Raw genomic sequence first — 19,308 nt, 5'->3', positions numbered from 1 at the left:
TCTTGATTCTTATGGTAAGTAATCGTGTATTTCCAAACAATAAATATATTTTTTATTTTGACTTCCATGTTTTTTTTAAAACATAAAAGAGGTAACTTCTCCAGCAAAACGGCACTATTATCTTGGTATTAGTTTTCCCATTATGTAAGTGCATATGGGTCCATTGTGTTGTGTTGACTAGTGGCAACGGTCTTTAATTCAAAATTGATTGGGTAATGAAGTAAGATTATTTTTGCATTCACATTTGGAAATTGATAAATGACATCCGATGGAACATTTAATCAATTCTCACCACATATCGTTTTCTCAATGAGAAACTCTATACAAACCCAAGTTTTCGGCAATAAATTTTTTATATTATTTCGATTTTCGGAAGTACATTAAAGTGGTTCACGAAGGACTCATATTATCATCTCTTTTTTTGTAGTTTATGTCATTTGGACAATCAAGATTTAGCACCGTAACTTCTTTATATTGTCTTATATATATTCATCTTTAGGTTATGATCTTTTTTTATATATATATAATCAAAAAAACTTTTGATGGGATCAAAATGAATTTGGAAACCAAACAAGTCTCAAACTTCGTTTGGTTTTTCCGATGAAGAGCAATTTTGAAGATCACACCAACCCTTATTCTAAAGTACCCAACTAAACAAAGACCCACAAAATCTTAAGTTGAATTAAGGCATAAAAGTTAGGAAACCATGAAAAAGCAAAGTGCCAAGATTTAACTTTAATTTAGCCTTCGGAATGTTATTGGTTGAAAGCACATATGTGGGAAAGAAGGTGGAATTAAAAGTAATTATTGAATGGTAAAAGTGATTTGTCTATCACCGATATTGTTGTAAAGTATGATACTAAATTATGCAAGTTTTTATGCATATTAAAGGAAAATTAATTAGATTATTAATTTGTGTAATGGATGAATTCTAATACGGAATCTATTTTTCGTGTTTGCATTGATAGATTTGAGATAATACGTTTTAAATCCATTTATTTCAAATTTTTTGACTTATTTAGATGGAAAAACCAAACTCATCTTCTCTAGATCGAATCCGATCCGTCAATCTAAGTGTAACCTTATATCATTTCTATTATTATAGTAGATGACTGGTTTTGATGAAACATGAATAATTTTTCACTAATTTTAATTAATGAATATTCTTTATCTAAATCTAAGTTACTATTCTTTCCCTATTCCCTAAGTTGGTTTTATAGCTTTTAATATTACATATGCTTTCCCTTTCCACCGTACCTTCAAATTTGCGATACTAAATATTTATTTTTTTAAAAAAATGTGCTACTAATTAAGAATTGTCGTGTTAAAAGAAGAGGTGCATGGGTCATGGAGGAGAGGGACTTGTGATATAATTTTTGGATAGTTTACAACGTTTGCATAACTGTGAAGGACAAATTTGGTATTCTAAAATACTTCATTATAGTAAAATACCCGATATAAATTTTTTTAAAAAAAGAGTAGATTTGCAATACATCTAATATAAACTCATTCAGAAAATTCAATGGATATAATAAAATTATGATGAAATGATAAATCGAAAGATTTGGATAACATAATTATTATTTAAGTCTGATTATTATAAAATTTGGATGTGATAAAGAGTGATATTAAATCTGATCATCGCATCGCATCGCATCGCATGGCATGATGCAGTAGTACTTTGTATGAATCACTACTACAAACCATCTGTATTTTGTAATACCGTTTAGTAAAATATTTTGTAATAACTTATCATTAATGATATACAGAACTTTGGGAACGCAAAATAAACGAGCAACCATAAACTTAATTTATGTGCTATCTATCATTAATTTATTGAAATATTTTGGGTATCGATATAGCAAATTTTACCATTAAATATTTCAATTGTTTTTTTTTTTATGAAAAACGAGCTATTAATTAGATAAATCCAAAATAGTCCATCAACCAAGATATGGATAAATGGTTGTTATTAAAAGGGCATGCCGCATATTATGAAAACCTTGGGTGCCGTATGATATATAATTCGGGAATTACCGGATCCAAGCCTGGTGATATGAGCATTGATCCAATGGGCTTCAGCGATCTGACCCAATTAGCATTATAGCATGGCAATTTATTTATTTATTTTTAAAAACAACCATCTAAAATTATATCAATATGTTCCTATATTTTAATTTTTAACCATTTTCAAGCCAATAAGTCGTGGACAAAATGGATTCAAAAAATAAAAAAAAAAGTCGTGGACAAAATGATAATAACATATATATATACTATATATATATAAATGTAAATGTTTCCCCGCATCCTAAGGTACGGAGAATTCATGGGCGCCACTGAGCTAGCAGTCGAACTGACACTCACCTCATTTTTTTAAATTTTTTTAAAATTTTGAAATACCCAATCTCATCATCACCTTCACTAACTTATTCATCACCTTCACGTCTCACAACCACCATCACCACCATAAATCACGAGATAATTCAATAAAATATTCTTATTATTTCAACTGTGAATTTTATCACGAGTTTGTGAATTTTAAATGGTGATTTGTGGGATAATTCATTAAAATATCCTTATTATGTCCTTAATATTTTTTCGAGGCTATTTATGTCCCTCATGTTTTGCAGTATGTCTCAAATTTTTCCTCACCGCTAACTCTGTTATTTGTAGTTGACGGAATTATTATGGGATTTGCACGTGAGAAAATTTGCCAAAATTAAAAGCCCAATTCTATTCTCTACAACTCTAATTCCCAAATCGATTCTTTTTTCTGAAATTCTTTCCAAACCGATGATTTCTCGCCGCGCTCGAAATATGGTAACACACACCGGTAAGTTGTTTATGGATGTGCTTTAGATTCAATAACCAAATTTTTAGTCGTTTGACAGCATTTTTCTAACTTGCAAAATTGATCACAAAACACAGCTCTCAGTCTCTCAGATTTACACAATGAACTCATAGACATAAGATTCAATATTCATACCAAAAGAGGAGAAATATGAGCACGTGCAAACAAATTTATATAATACACACCTATGCTGAAAATCGACATAAAAATAAATAGTTCACTTAATGAAGTCGTTACAATTCCCGCTGTCGTCGCAGCCCGCAACCGGAGGAAGGTCGATGGCTTGAAGTAAAATCGAGAAGAAGGGATTTGGGAATTAGAGCTCAAATATCCATACCTATTTATTAAGAAAGCCTTAGAGAAACTAATATGGTCTCTTGGTATGACCTTAATTTTTAAATTTCAAATTATTTGAAAAAAGAGTGATAAATAACTAATACAATCCATTATCTTTTAACTACTCCTTATGGTTAATATTTTAACCTAAAAAATATTCATTTTTTGTTCTCATAAATTTATTAGATTTTTTTTGAAATAGGGCGGAGGTTTTGGGTGTAAGGGTTGTAGGCATACGGGTGGTGTTGAGGCAGCAACAATGATGGACGGTCGTGGCAGAAGGGTGGTGGCTGCCGATGATTCTTTTTGTTGTTGTTTGAGAGAGGAGAGAGAGCAGTGAACATGAGGGGTTGATGGACCCTGACTGATGAAGGTGGGGGTTGATTGTAGTAACCCAGAACTCATTTTAAGATAATAATATGTTAAACATGATTAAGGGTTGGTAATTAACCAATTCCGGGATTTAATCGAACTTCAGAAGAAAGAAATGAAATTTTATTGTCTGAGCCAGTTCGGACGATCCGAAGAGGACTTCGGACGGCCCGAACTTGACCACCGGGGGCTCCGAAGGTGAGCTTGGTGACTTCGAAGTTAAGGCTGGTTCGGACGATCTGAACTTACGTTCGGACGGCCCGAACTTATTTGTGCCAAGAAGGCAGGATTACTCAGCAATAAATTTTGACAAGTGTCGGACTTAGAGCACTTCGGACAACCCGAAGTAGAGATCGGATGATCCGAACTCGACGTGTCTCGCATGCAGACAGTGAGTTAGATCGGACGATCCGAACTCAGGTTCGGAGGGCCCGAACTCGTCCGAAACTTTTCCTATAAATAGGGCTCATTCAATTTCATTTTGAAATACGAATTCCCGAGGTTCCTTCTTCAGTTATATAATGTGAGATATACACTTGAGGGCCCTATCGGTTATAATAAGAGTTCTGGAATAACCAAGCTGTGGTTATAGTCATTCGGGACTAGCGACTCCAAAGGGCTATCTACGGATGAAGGTATGGTCCGGGAATCTATTTAAGTTTTGGGAGTACTTATTAGCTTAGTTAAGGCTTATAGAATTTATGTAGTGATACGGTGAACTTTTGAATATAGGCTTGGAACCTAGGATCCTACGATACTTGAACTAGCCTAGAGGTACGCACACATTGATTGAGATTGCCAGCGAGTATACATGTTTATATGTTGCATTTATTTGGCATTATTATATGGCATGATATATGATTTACCGCTTTCTATATTCATATGTCATGTACATATACACGTTGAGCCTATACCTTGTTATACCTGACTATAGAGCCGCTCAGCTCTATACTCGATAGTCTGTCACTGAGAGTACCGCGACGGTGGGGGCATTTATGTCTGTCTACTCTGGTGTACTAGACGAGTGTGGTTGCACCCAGAGGTTGATCCGTGCGGTGGCAGCACTCATGTGGCGCCGGTACTGAGCATGACTTTTCAGATGACCCTTTACCAGTCATCATGTTGCATGCATTATATACATATGTTTACTCATGTCTATGTACTGGGCGTTAGCGCTCACGTCCTAGTTGTTATCTTGGACACCCTATTCCATGGGGCAGGTCACAGGATGGACGGAACCGGTAGTTCGAGGCAGGACTAGGGAGCCGGAGCTTTTCAGGGGAATTTATACAGCAGGATTTGTTTTAGCTGTATAATGTTTACTTTTAAGTTCTTCGATTTGGTTGTATCACTACAGATTTAAGCCTGAATTTGTTTTACTAAGCTGATATGTAAATTATGGATTATGTTTCCGCACGTTTTTACTCTGTTAAGTATTTTGCTGTATTAAGTTTAATGCATGCTATTAGTTGCCAGTTAGTAGGTGATTCCATGCAGGGTCACTACATTTTTGGTATCAGAGCATGCTTAGATTTTGGGATTAGTACTTGGGATTTAGAATTAGTTTTGAAGAATTCTTGCGCATTTGGAATTTTAATGTGCAATTTTTTTCAGGATATGGCTGACAAAAGTCACGGTAGTGTTGGCCAGGGAGGTGGGCATCATCATCGTCATCACCGCCATCATGATGATCAACATCGTCATCATGAGGGTAGACGTCGCTACTCTTTCAATAAATTCATGCAAGTAGGACCGAAACCTTTAATGGGAGGCGAGAATCCTGAACAAGCAAGGAGTTGGATGTCTAAACTCGAGAGTACTTTTCGTGCTTTCGATTGTACTGAGGATCGAAAATTGGAAGTTCTAGAATTTTTTCTAGAGGATCGAGCACGTTTTTGGTGGGATGCCAAAGCTGCTCAGGCACATACTGAGAGAGGACAGGTGACTTGGGGAGATTTCTGTCAGCAGTTCCAGAAACTGTATTTTCCTCCAGTTGTTCGCCAAGCACGATCGATGGAGTTGCTTACTCTGAGGCAAGGATCAATGACTATTATTCAATATCAGCAGCGATTTCTTGATCTGCTACCTTTCAGTCCTCATATTAATGAGAGTGATGCATCGAAGTATGATCTCTTTCTACAAGGCCTGAACCAAGATATCTACTCACATATTGTTGTCTGTGATGACCCAGTATCTTATGAGACTTTGGTGAACCGTTGCCGTCTTGTGGAGACCAGCAACAGGCGTGCACGGTTGTTGATGCCAGCACAGCTTAGTGGATCATTTGAGCCTAGAGCTTAATCTGTTGTGCAATCTAGATCTACGTCTTCTTCTACTCCTACTACTTCATCTGGATCTCGTGGTTCACGAGGTATGTTCCGTTTTGGGAAGAATAAGAAGAAGGAGGAGTTTTGTAGTCACTGTGGAGGGAAGCATCCTGCAGCTTCATGTCGGAGAGCTACTGGTGCTTGTTATATTTGCGATCAGCAGGGACATCTGCGGAGAGATTGTCCTCAGCGCATGAGTTCTGCTAGTGGATCGGGATCACAGGTTGGATCTCAGGCTTCTACTTTTCCACGACAGCAGCCAGCACCACAGAGTTCTTCTGGTTACCGTCCCCAGTCTCAAGGGCAGGTATTTGCTTTGTCTCAAGAACAGGCTACTGAGGGAAGTGATCACATATTGGCAGGTACCTTTCTGTTATGTGGTATTCCTGCACTTGTTTTAATTGATACTGGAGCATCGCATTCTTTTATTTCTAGTCGCTTTGTTAAGAGACATAGATTACCTTATGTATCATTAGATATGGATTTAGTTGTATCTACTCCACTGGAGCAGGAGATAGTAACTAAGCGTCTAGTGATGAGTTGCTTTCTATAGTTTGAAGGTAATGTATTGTCAGCTAATCTGATGATATTAGCGATGGAAGCTTTTGATTGTATTTTGGGAATAGATATACTGACTTTGTATCACGCTACTGTGGATTGTTATCAGCGTCTGGTACAGTTTCATCCTGCTAAGGGTGATAGCTGGTATTTTTATGGTGAGGGTGCGCGACCTCCGATGCCACTTGTTTCGGCTCTAAAGGCATGCCATGTATTGGAGTCAGGTGGGGAGGGCTACCTTATCTATGCAGTTGATATGTCCATGAGTAGTACGGGTATTGATCAGTTACCGGTAGTCAGTGAGTTTTCTGATGTATTCCCTGATGAGATTCCTGGTTTTTCTCCGGTGCGAGAGGTTGAATTTGGTATTGATTTAGTACCAGGAACGACGCCTATATCCCGAGCGCCTTATCGTCTAGCACCATCAGAGATGAGGGAATTAAAACAGCAGTTACAGGATCTGCTTGATAAGGGATATATTCGTCCGAGTTGTTACGCCTTAAACGCATATAAATCTCGAATTATGAGATTAATGTTTTTAATGCATTAACAAGTCTTATTTCTCTATGTTTTGATGATTAACAAAACTAGGTTAAAATGTTACTAATATTTACATTGAGCTTATTACAGAGTTAAAATTTTCAAGATGAATTAAGACTAAATTCATACTCAAGATCAGAAACAAAATTCGAAGAAGTTTACTGCTACGGGATCGGAAGCTCCGATTGGAGATCGGAACCTCCGATCATGATCAGAAGCATCTTCGGAAGCTAAGGGTGGATCGGAAGCTCCGATCATGGTTCGGAAGCTCCGATCTATTTCAGGGATTTTTATAATGGTCGGAATGACGAACGGAAGCTACGAAGAACTGGATCGGAAGCTCCGATCATGGTTCGGAAGGTCCGATCATTTTCTAAGGGATTTTTACATTGTTCGGAAGCAGATCGGAGGTAACAAAGTGAAGCAGATCGGAAGCACCGAACGTGATCGGACGTTCCAATCCTGAACGGCCGCCTGATAATCTTGTCCGGAAGACTTTTGCCCGACACCATATTTATTGCGCCGATCGGAAGCTCCGAAGTGGATCGGACGTTCCGATCCTGTACACCCGCGTGTCTCAGAATTCAAATTTCGGAAGCTCCGATGCAGGGATCGGAAATTCCGATCGATGCCAAAATTTCAGCTATAAAAGGAGGCATTCCGAGGCCATTCAATCCATCCCAACATCTTCAAGTCTCTCAATCCTCTCAAGCATCATTCAAGCCATTTGTTGAGCAATTTGTAGCCCCTTTTGAGTGTTCAAAATATATTCACATATCGAGTTGTATTCGGGGTTGAAATATCGAGGGTTGTTAGTTTGTGAGTTGGTTGCTCGGTTTTGTAAACACTTGTGTGTGAAGTCAAGTGTATTTTACGAGTGTTGAGGCTATCCTTGGAGTCCTTAAGGCCAAGAGTGTTGAGTTGTATCGGCGCGGTGATCGTGTCAAGTTGTAAGGCTATCTTTGGAGCCATCAAGGCCAAGACGTTCGAAGTGCTAGTGGATCCTTGGTTAATCGACTTAACCAAGAAGGGGAGACGTAGACGATTTATCGTCGAACTTCCATAAACATCTCTTATCCCTTTTACTGCTTTATTTACATTACGCATTTATTTACCGCACTTATTATTTGATTGCTTAAGTCTTCCACTTGCGTACTTGCATAATCGCTTTAAATTGCTAAAGTTGCCAATAGAACCTAAATCCCCCCCCCATTAGGTTCTAACAAGTGGTATCAGAGACATTTGAAAATACTTTTCAAATCCTTTTTATGGCAAACCTAGCGAGTGATTATGCTCAAGGGCAATCTACTAATCGTCCTCCTCTTTTTAATGGCATAAACTACGGGTATTGGAAAAATCGTATGTCCCTATATATCCAATCCGTAGACTATGACCTATGGAAAGTGACGGTGAAAGGTCCCTATACACCTATGAAAATAGTTGATGGAGTTGAAATTCCTAAGGGAATGGATGACTTTTCAAAAGAGGACATGAAATTAATTTCGCAAAATGCTAAAGCTATGAATATCTTGCATTGTTCTTTAGATATGAACGAGTACAACCGGATATCGATGTGCTCATCCGCTAAAGAGATATGGGACAAGCTAGAGATATGTCACGAAGGCACCAACCAAGTGAAAGAGACAAAGATCGACTTACTCCAACTCAAATACGAAACATTTGAGATGGAATCCAATGAAGATGTTGACACCATGTTCCGAAGGCTTACTCAAATCATCAATGAGTTAGCACAATTGGGAGAACAATATCCTACCAAGCAAGTTTGGAGGAGAGCTCTTCGTGCCTTACCAAAAGAATGGGATGCAAAGAGAACCGCCATCATCGAATCCAACAAAGGGAACACTGCCGCCTATGATCTTGATCAACTACATGGGACCCTAAAAACCCATGAGTTAGAAGTGTCCACGAGAAAAGAATCAAAGAAAGAAGATGTCAAGCACAAAGGGATAGCTTTGACTACACAAGTCGAAGAAGATGACGATGATGACATGGCTCTCCTCGCAAGAAAATTCAAGAAATTCATGCGAGGAAACAAATTCAAGAAAGACAAGAAACCTGAGAGAGAAGTGACCTGCTACAACTGTCAACAACAAGGTTACTACGCCAATGAATGCCCACTCAAGAAGAAAGTGGACAAAGGAAAGAAGAAAGCCCTACTAGCTACCTGGAGTGATAGCGACGACGACGACGAGGAAGCAAACCTCTGCTTCATGGCTAAGAGTGATGACATCGTCTCTGACGACGATGACGAGGTACCTACTTACGATGAACTCTTACATGCTTATAAAGATATGTTTGATATGGCTAAGGTTCTTAGAAAAGAGAATAAAAATCTTAAAAAGGAATTAGAAACTAAGGAGCATGATAATCTTAGACTTAAGGATGACCTAGATCACTTAGAAAAATCATTCAATAAATTCAATGTGAGTAGCAATAAATTGAACAACCTACTTAGCATGCAGAAATGTAGCTTTGATAAGGGAGGAATAGGCTATGGTAAGAAGTCTTGCTAGTCTAATAGCTAAGGCTAAGATGAGATCACCCCCTACATGTTCTTATTGTTGCAAATTTGGTCATGTTAGACATAAATGCAGATCATTGAAATATCAATATGTTCAAAAGAGCTATATGAAATGGAGGCCTAAGAGTACTTAACAACTCATTAGTCGGCATTATGAGATCACAATCTAAGGGAGTTCAATATAGACCGGCTTAAAAATGCCTTGACTTGCGGCTGGTCTCCCTGTTGAACGTTGTTCTGTCCAAGGAAATAGGTTTTTAAAGTGGCCATATGCCCTACCTACTACTGGGAGCACTCTTAGAAAGTGGCGATGATGTTGCTATGAGAGACTGAACTCTTAGAAGTCTATTTTGTATCTCTCTTTTCTAACATTGTGGACCCAAAAGAACTAAAGGGTACCAAAACAATTCTTTTCAGGGAACTAGGAAAACTGTTCTCCCTAGCATATGGTATCTAGACAGTGGATGTTCTAGACATATGACGGGGAACAAGGATCTACTCCAATCAGTCAAACCTAAGGAGAAGGGAACAGTCACCTTTGGAGACAACATCAAAGGAGTCATTGAAGGCATCGGCTCAATAGGTATATCTAATTCTTGCCTAATTGATGATGTACTCCTAGTGAAAGGGCTTAAGCATAATCTACTAAGCATAAGTCAATTGTGCGATAGAGGTTATGAAGTCAAATTCACTCCCCAACACTGCACTGTATCATTTATTAGTGACAAATCCATAAATTTCAAAGGATATAGAAGTGAAAATGTTTACAAGGTTTCTTTCAACAATTTATCTTTATCAAATATTAAAAGCCTTGTATCCTTGAATGTTGATGACAACATTCTTTGGCATAGACGACTAGGTCATGTTGGTCCTAGTACCATAGAAAAACTTTTTAAACTTGATTTAGTTGTTGGTATGCCAAAACTCAATTTAAAATTAGATTCTATTTGTGATGCATGTCAACTTGGCAAACATACAAGGAAATCTTTTAAAAGCAAAAATTTTATATCTACTTCTATGCCCCTTGAACTTCTTCACCTAGATCTATGTGGTCCCTTGAGGAACGCTAGCCTAGGAGGGAAGCTTTATGCATTTGTCATTGTGGATGATTTTTCACGTTACACGTGGACATTGTTTTTAGCCCACAAAAATGATGCCTTTGATTATTTTAAAACTTTTGTCAAACGAGTTGAGAATGAGAAAAATCTTTCAATAAAGCAGATCCGTAGTGACCACGGAACTGAATTTCAAAATGAGAGTTTTTCAAACTTTTGTGAAGAGAAAGGCATCGGTCATAATTTTTCTTGTCCTAGGACTCCTCAACAAAACGGGGTCGTTGAGAGGAAAAATAGGACACTTGTGGAGATTGCGAGGACCATGATATGTGAGCATTCTCTACCAAAATATTTTTGGGCTGAAGCAATGAACACTGCCTGTTACATCATTAATCGTGTATCAATAAGGCCAATTCTCAAGAAAACTCCATATGAATTATGGAGAGGGAGAAAGCCTAACATTTCTTACTTTCGAGCTTTCGGTTCCAAATGCTATATATATAACAATGGTAAGGACAACCTTGGCAAATTTGATGCCAAATCCGACAAAGATATCTTTCTCGGATATTCTACCTCAAGTAAGGCCTTTAGAGTTTTTAATAAACGCACTTTACTTGTTGAAGAGTCTATGCATGTTATTTTTGATGAATCTATGTCTACTATTGTTCGCACTAACATTGATGATGTAGAATTACTCGAAGAGGAGTTGGCTTCCTCAAGCCTAAATGATATAGATGTTTCCGTTGAGGAAACACCACTTCCGAAAGAGTGGACGCTTCACAAAGATCACCCAATAGATCTTATCATCGGAAGTCCTTCAAAGGGAGTAGCCACTCGTTCTTCTCTTAATAATATTTGTAATCATCTTGCCTTTGTCTCGCATGTTGAACCTAAATGCATAGATGATGCTTTGTTAGATGATGCATGGATAATTGCGATGCAAGATGAGTTGAATGAGTTTAAACGCAATGATGTTTGGATTCTTGTTCCTAGGCCGCATGATAGATCTATCATTGGTACTAAATGGGTGTTTAGGAATAAACTTGATGAGTATGACACTATCACTAGAAATAAAGCTAGGCTTGTTGCTAAAGGATATAGTCAAGAAGAAGGCATAGATTATGATGAAACTTATGCGCCTGTTGCTAGACTAGAATCCATTCGCATGCTACTTGCTTTTGCTTGCTCTAGAAATTTAAGTTATTTCAAATGGATGTCAAAAGTGCCTTTCTTAATGGTGAATTGAAAGAAGAGGTTTATATTGAGCAACCTGATGGCTTTGTTGATCTTTCTTTGCCTAATCATGTGTTTAGACTAAACAAAGCATTGTATGGTTTGAAACAAGCTCCTCGAGCTTGGTATGATAAACTGTCTACTTTCTTGCTTTCAAATGGTTTTTCAAGAGGAAAGATCGACATTACCTTATTTACCAAGAATGTCAAAAATGATCTTTTGATCGTGCAAATTTATGTTGATGATATAATTTTTGGTTCTACTGACGAAACTCTTTGTCAAGATTTCTCCAAGCTTATGCAGGAACACTTTGAGATGAGCATGATGGGGGAACTTAACTATTTCCTCGAATTGCAAATCAAACAGTGTAAAGATGGGTTCTTTGTGAACCAAAGCAAATACATTAAGGAGATTCTAAAGAAGTTTGGGATGGAAAACACCAAATCATCATCCACACCTATGAGCACAGTAATCAGACTCGACAAGGATGAAAATGGTAAAACTGTAGATCAATCTTCCTTTCATAGTATGATTGGCTCCTTATTATATGCTACTGCTAGTAGACCGGACATTATGTTTAGTGTTTGCTTGTGTGCACGATTTCAATCATGTCCAAAGGAATCACATTTGTTCGCCTTAAAACGCATTTTCAAATATCTTTCAAATACTCCAAATCTCGGCTTGTGGTATTCGAAAAATTCTTTCTTTGATTTAAAATCATATTGTGATGCCGACTTTGGTGGATATAAGGTGGACCGAAAAAGCACTAGTGGAACCTGTTTCTTTTTAGGAAACTGTTTGGTTTCTTGGTTTTCCAAAAAGCAAAACTGTGTTGTGTTATCAACGACCGAAGCCGAATATATGGCTGCCGGTAGTTGTTGTGCGCAAATTCTTTGGATGAGCATCAATTGCTCGACTATGGCGTCTCTTTTTCAAAAATCCCTATTTTCTGTGACAACACTAGCGTCATTTGTCTTACAAAAAAATCCGATTCAACATTCGCGCACCAAACATATTGACATTCGTCATCATTTTATTCGTGACCACATCGAACGAAATGAAGTTGAACTTCAATATGTTGACACAACTAATCAAATTGCTGATATTTTTACAAAACCACTAGATGAAAATACTTTTATTCGTTTGCGTGGTGAACTTGGCATGATTGAGTTGTAATCACTTGTAGGCATAAATTAAAATTTAATGTCATATTAAGGGGGATCTTAACATTAAATTCGAGCAAATTAATTTTGGATAATACAAATCAATTGTATTTATTCAAAATTAAGAAGCTCACATTTTTATGTGAATTATTTGCTTAAATGTTAAATAAAATAAAGTTTAAAGAGTCGAAATCATGCATTCTTCCTAAGGCAGATCGGAACCACCGCTCCAGATCGGAACCACCGATCCAGATCGGAACCTCCGATCTGTATCCCGCCACTTTTCATCTTGCGCGGTAATTTTTCCCTCCAAGATGCCGATCGGAACCACCGATCACGATCGGAACGTCCGATCCCCATCTAATCCGAATTTTCAAATTACTTTTCACCGCCTTATCTTTAATTACCGCCTCAGGATCGGAACGTCCGAAGCCCGTTCGGAGCTTCCGATCGACACGTGGCCTTACCTCAGTGGACCGCACGATCGGAACGACCGATCCAGATCGGAGCTTCCGATCGTTCCATCCCCTATAAATATCAGATCGCTCATTCCGATTTCTTGCACCTAAATTTCTTCTCTTATCTCTATTTCATCCGATTCCAACCCATAAAAATGCCTGTCAAACGCCGTCGCGATCAGGCGAGTTCTAGTCGCCCTATTATTGTCCGTGATCCTACCCAACCAGCTGTTTCTAGGCCCATTCCTGATGATTATTTACATCGTCAGATTCATCCGGGTCGTATCTTAGATACTACCTACTTGGCCCAATCCCATCTCCTACTGTTGAACTTAATCAATGCTCAACATTGGGAATCCTTTTTCCAGCCATCTGTCCCCGACCGAATCTTTCCTCCACTGATTCACGAGTTCTATGCAAACCTTGAACTCGAATTAGGGCATGGTGATATCACCATTGCCACTATCGTTCAAGGTAGGCATATCATTTTTTCTTCTGCTGATCTGTCCTCCTGGTTTGATCTTCCCAGGAATGGACCTGGTGAATACTTTTCCCAAACTTGGCCACAAAATGATCCAAACTTTGATCGTGATCTCTTTCTTTCTACTATTCTCGGCCGTCAAGCCACTGCTGCTGACGATCGAATCCATCTCAAGAGTCTTTGTCCTGATTTCCAAATCATTCAAAAACTCATCACCACATCCATAGTTCCCCGCAGTGGAGACCTCTCCACTTGCAAATATCTGGATTTGTATATTCTTTTTCATATCATCTCCTCTCGACCTTTTAACCTTCCGCGCCTTGTTATGCAGACTATGCATCACACGGCAACGACGGCTAAAAAGGTTTCCTTTCCTTTTGCCCGGTTTATTAACCGGATTTTGAGTCGTTTTGATATTGATTTTGAGGGGATCCCTTCTCTTGAAATCCAGTCGAGTCATATCATCAACCATCAGTCTATTATCAGGATGGATTTATCTTGGAATCCTGTATATTCTCGATGGGTTGATGATCCTAGTCGAGCTTTTTCTAGATTTTCTCCTATTTCTGATTTTCATCGAGACTTTTCTTCTCTTCCTCACTCTATCCAAACCAAAGGCTTTCCGACTGGTCCGTCCAACACTGATATTCCATCCTCTTCCAGTTTTGAGGCCTTTGCGTCTACCATTGGTGATCTTCCTTTTCAGGCTCCTGAGGTTCCTCCTACACCAATAAACCAATTTCCTAGCGACCGACTCTTCGAGACTCTTCATCGCATTGAGACGAGTATGCACACTCATTTTACCGAGTTGACTGCTAGAATTGCCTCTCTGGAGACTCGATTTGATGACTTCGCCGCTCGCTACCCTCCTCCGCAGCATGATGATGACTCTTAGATTTTTATTTTATTTTTATTTGTATTTTTTCTTTCTTGCGTTGTATAAAAAATTTATTATTGTAAATGAAATTGTTGAGTACTTTTTTAATTCTATGTTTCATTACTTTTTGTTTATCACAAAGGGGGAGAATTAATGGTTAAAATATTAATTGGGATAAAATTTGTTTATCTGATAAAATTTGTTTATCCGTTAAAATCTGTTGCTTATAAAAATTGTTTATAATTATCGTATATTTTATCTCCTGTTTTTAACCAAGTTTTGTGATCATCAAAAAGGGGGAGATTGTTACGCCTTAAACGCATATAAATCTCGAATTATGAGATTAATGTTTTTAATGCATTAACAAGTCTTATTTCTCTATGTTTTGATGATTAACAAAACTAGGTTAAAATGTTACTAATATTTACATTGAGCTTATTACAGAGTTAAAATTTTCAAGATGAATTAAGACTAAATTCATACTCAAGATCAGAAACAAAATTCGAAGAAGTTTACTGCTACGGGATCGGAAGCTCCGATTGGAGATCGGAACCTCCGATCATGATCAGAAGCATCTTCGGAAGCTAAGGGTGGATCGGAAGCTCCGATCATGGTTCGGAAGCTCCGATCTATTTCAGGGATTTTTATAATGGTCGGAATGACGAACGGAAGCTACGAAGAACTGGATCGGAAGCTCCGATCATGGTTCGGAAGGTCCGATCATTTTCTAAGGGATTTTTACATTGTTCGGAAGCAGATCGGAGGTAACAAAGTGAAGCAGATCGGAAGCACCGAACGTGATCGGACGTTCCGATCCTGAACGGCCGCCTGATAATCTTGTCCGGAAGACTTTTGCCCGACACCATATTTATTGCGCCGATCGGAAGCTCCGAAGTGGATCGGACGTTCCGATCCTGTACACCCACGTGTCTCAGAATTCAAATTTCGGAAGCTCCGATGCAGGGATCGGAAATTCCGATCGATGCCAAAATTTCAGCTATAAAAGGAGGCATTCCGAGGCCATTCAATCCATCCCAACATCTTCAAGTCTCTCAATCCTCTCAAGCATCATTCAAGCCATTTGTTGAGCAATTTGTAGCCCCTTTTGAGTGTTCAAAATATATTCACATATCGAGTTGTATTCGGGGTTGAAATATCGAGGGTTGTTAGTTTGTGAGTTGGTTGCTCGATTTTGTTAACACTTGTGTGTGAAGCCAAGTGTATTTTACGAGTGTTGAGGCTATCCTTGGAGCCCTTAAGGCCAAGAGTGTTGAGTTGTATCGGCGCGGTGATCGTGTCAAGTTGTAAGGCTATCTTTGGAGCCATCAAGGCCAAGACGTTCGAAGTGCTAGTGGATCCTTGGTTAATCGACTTAACCAAGAAGGGGAGACGTAGACGATTTATCGTCGAACTTCCATAAACATCTCTTATCCCTTTTACTGCTTTATTTACATTACGCATTTATTTACCGCACTTATTATTTGATTGCTTAAGTCTTCCACTTGCGTACTTGCATAATCGCTTTAAATTGCTAAAGTTGCCAATAGAACCTAAATCCCCCCCCCCCCATTAGGTTCTAACACGAGTGTTTCTCCGTGGGGAGCACCTGTTTTGTTTGTCAAGAAGAAAGATGGATCGATGCGATTGTGTATTGATTACAGGCAGTTTAATCATGTCACCATCAAGAATAAATATCCTTTGCCGCAGAATGATGATCTATTCGATCAACTACAGGGTACTTCTGTTTACTCCAAGATAGATCTGAGATCTGGATACCACCAGATGCGGGTACGAGACTCAGATATTTCTACGACTGCTTTCAGGACCAGATACGGGCATTATGAATTTCTGGTGATGCCATTCGGTTTGACGAATGCACCGGCAGTCTTTATGAATCTGAAGAATCAGGTATTTCGAGAATATCTGGATAGATTTGTCATCGTCTTCATTGATGATATTCTTTTCTATTCTCATGACAAGGATGAGCATGCACATCATTTGAGGATTGTTTAACAGACGTTACGAGATAAGCAGTTGTATGCGAAATTGAGCAAGTGTGAATTCTGGCTTGATCGGGTAGTGTTTTTTGGTCATGTGACTTCTAATGAAGGGATATCTGTTGATCCTAGTAAGATAGAGGCAGTGCTGAACTGGTCTCGTCCGAAGACGGTTGCTGAGATTCGTAGTTTCTTGGGTCTATCTGGATATTACCATCGGTTCATCGAGAATTTTGCACAGTTGGCCAGACCTTTGACACAGCTTACATGGAAAGATGTTGCCTTTATATGGTCCTCGGATTGTGAGGAGTCATTTCACGAGCTACGTGGACGTCTTACTACTGCACCTATGCTAGCTCTACCTTCTGGATCAGGAGGTTATGTTGTCTATACTGATGCCTCTGGTTAGGGGTTAGGATGTGTTCTGACACAGCATGGACATGTTATTGCCTATGCTTCTCGACAGTTGAAGACGCATGAGAGTAATTATCCCGTACATGATCTCGAGTTAGCCGCCATTGTATTTGCACTCAAGATCTGGAGGCATTATCTTTATGGCGAGAAATTTGAGATATTCACGGATCACAAGAGTTCGAAGTATTTATTCACTCAGGCGGAGTTGAATATGCAACAGAGACGCTGGATGGATCTTCTGAAGGATTATGATTGTGAAATCAAATATCATCCAGGTTCTGTTAATTTTACTGCTGATGCCTTGAGTCGGCAGGTGAGACTTTCTGCACTTCAGACTAGTGAAGTATCTCATATAATTAAAGAGTGTTGTTCATTGAGTTTTACGCTCAAGCACAAGAAAGGGAGAAATGGGATTCGGTTGTATACTATTTTGTCTGAGCCAGCATTGTATTCTCGGATCAGAGATGCTCAGATATCTGATGTTAAGACTCAGTGTTTGGCACGTTTAGCCAATGGAGTTAATACATCTGGATTTCATTTTCAGGCAGATGGTTTATTGTGCTTATCTAATCGAGTGGTTGTACCTAATGTTGCGGAGCTCAGGAACGATATTCTATCTCAAGCTCACAGGAGTCGATTATCAGTTCATCCTGGAAGCATGAAAATGTATAAGGACTTGCGAACTAAATTCTGGTGGAAAGGGATGAATAGGAGTGTGTATCAATTTGTTTCAAGATGTTTGGTTTGTCAACAAGTCAAGGCTGAACACCGACGACCAGGTGGATTATTGCAGAATCTTGAGATTCCTGAATGGAAGTGGAAGCACGTAACTATGGATTTGGTTACCCACTTACCTATGACTTCACGTCAGTGTGATGCTATCTGGGTCGTTGTTGACCGTTTGACAAAATTAGCACACTTTATTCCTTATAACCGGGAGTATTCTTATGATCGCATGGCATGTTTATACATCCAGAAGATAGTGCGATTGCATGGGATTCCAGTGAGCATAGTCAGTGATAGAGACCCGCGATTTACCTCACGTTTTTGGGGTAGTTTTCAGGAGGCGTTGGGTACCACTCTGAGTTTGAGCACTGCATATCATCCGGAGACTGACGGGCAGTCAGAGCGGATGATTCGTACATTGGAGGATATGCTACGTTCTTCTGTCATGGACTTTTACTTATCTTGGCAGGATCAGTTACCTTTGATCGAATTTGCCTACAATAACAGTTATCATCGTAGTATTGATATGACACCTTTCGAGACATTGTACGGTCGACGGTGTCATACTCCGTTATTCTGGGATGAAGTCGGAGAATGACAAGTCGAGGGTCCTGAATTGGTGCAGCAGATTGTAGACAAGGTAGATTTGATCAAGCATAGGATCAAAGTTGCTCAAGATAGACAAGCCAGTTATGCTAATATTCATCGCAGGCCACTTCAATTTGAGCCTGGTGAATATGTGTTTCTACGAGTATCACCTTTCAGGAAGGTGATGAGATTCGGCGTGAAAGGCAAGTTGTCTCCTCGTTTTATTGGACCTTTCCAGATACTGAAAAAATCGGAGATGTTGCATATCGTTTGGCTTTACCGCCAAATATTTCCAGTATACATAATGTTTTTCATGTGTCATTAGTTCGACAGTATATAGCTGATGAATCTCATGTGATTCAGTCTACTGATATTCAGCTAGAGCCAGATCTGTCTTTTGTTGAACGACCAATCTGTATCTTAGACAGAAAGGAAAAAGTTCTTCGGAACAAGACTATACCATTTGTGATGGTACAGTGGCAGCGCCGAGGCATTAAAGAAGCAACTTGGGAAACTGAGAGTCGTATGCAAGCAGAATATCCTGAGTTGTTTGCTTTGTATTTTTGATTACCATGTAGTTGTAATGATAGTTATTGTAATAAAACGTGGTTTGATATTTCATATTGTTATCTTAATTTGTCTTTAGATGTTATTTCGCGGACGAAATATCTAAAGGTGAGGAGAATGTAGTAACCCAGAACTCATTTTAAGATAACAATATGTTAAACATGATTAAGGATTGGTAATTAACCAATTCCGGGATTTAATCAAACTTCAGAAGCAAGAAATG

The sequence above is a fragment of the Henckelia pumila genome, chromosome 1, assembly GCF_033568475.1.
Source record: "Henckelia pumila isolate YLH828 chromosome 1, ASM3356847v2, whole genome shotgun sequence".
NCBI classification, from domain to species: Eukaryota; Viridiplantae; Streptophyta; class Magnoliopsida; order Lamiales; family Gesneriaceae; genus Henckelia; species Henckelia pumila.
Note: the sequence above shows the minus strand (reverse complement) of the source record.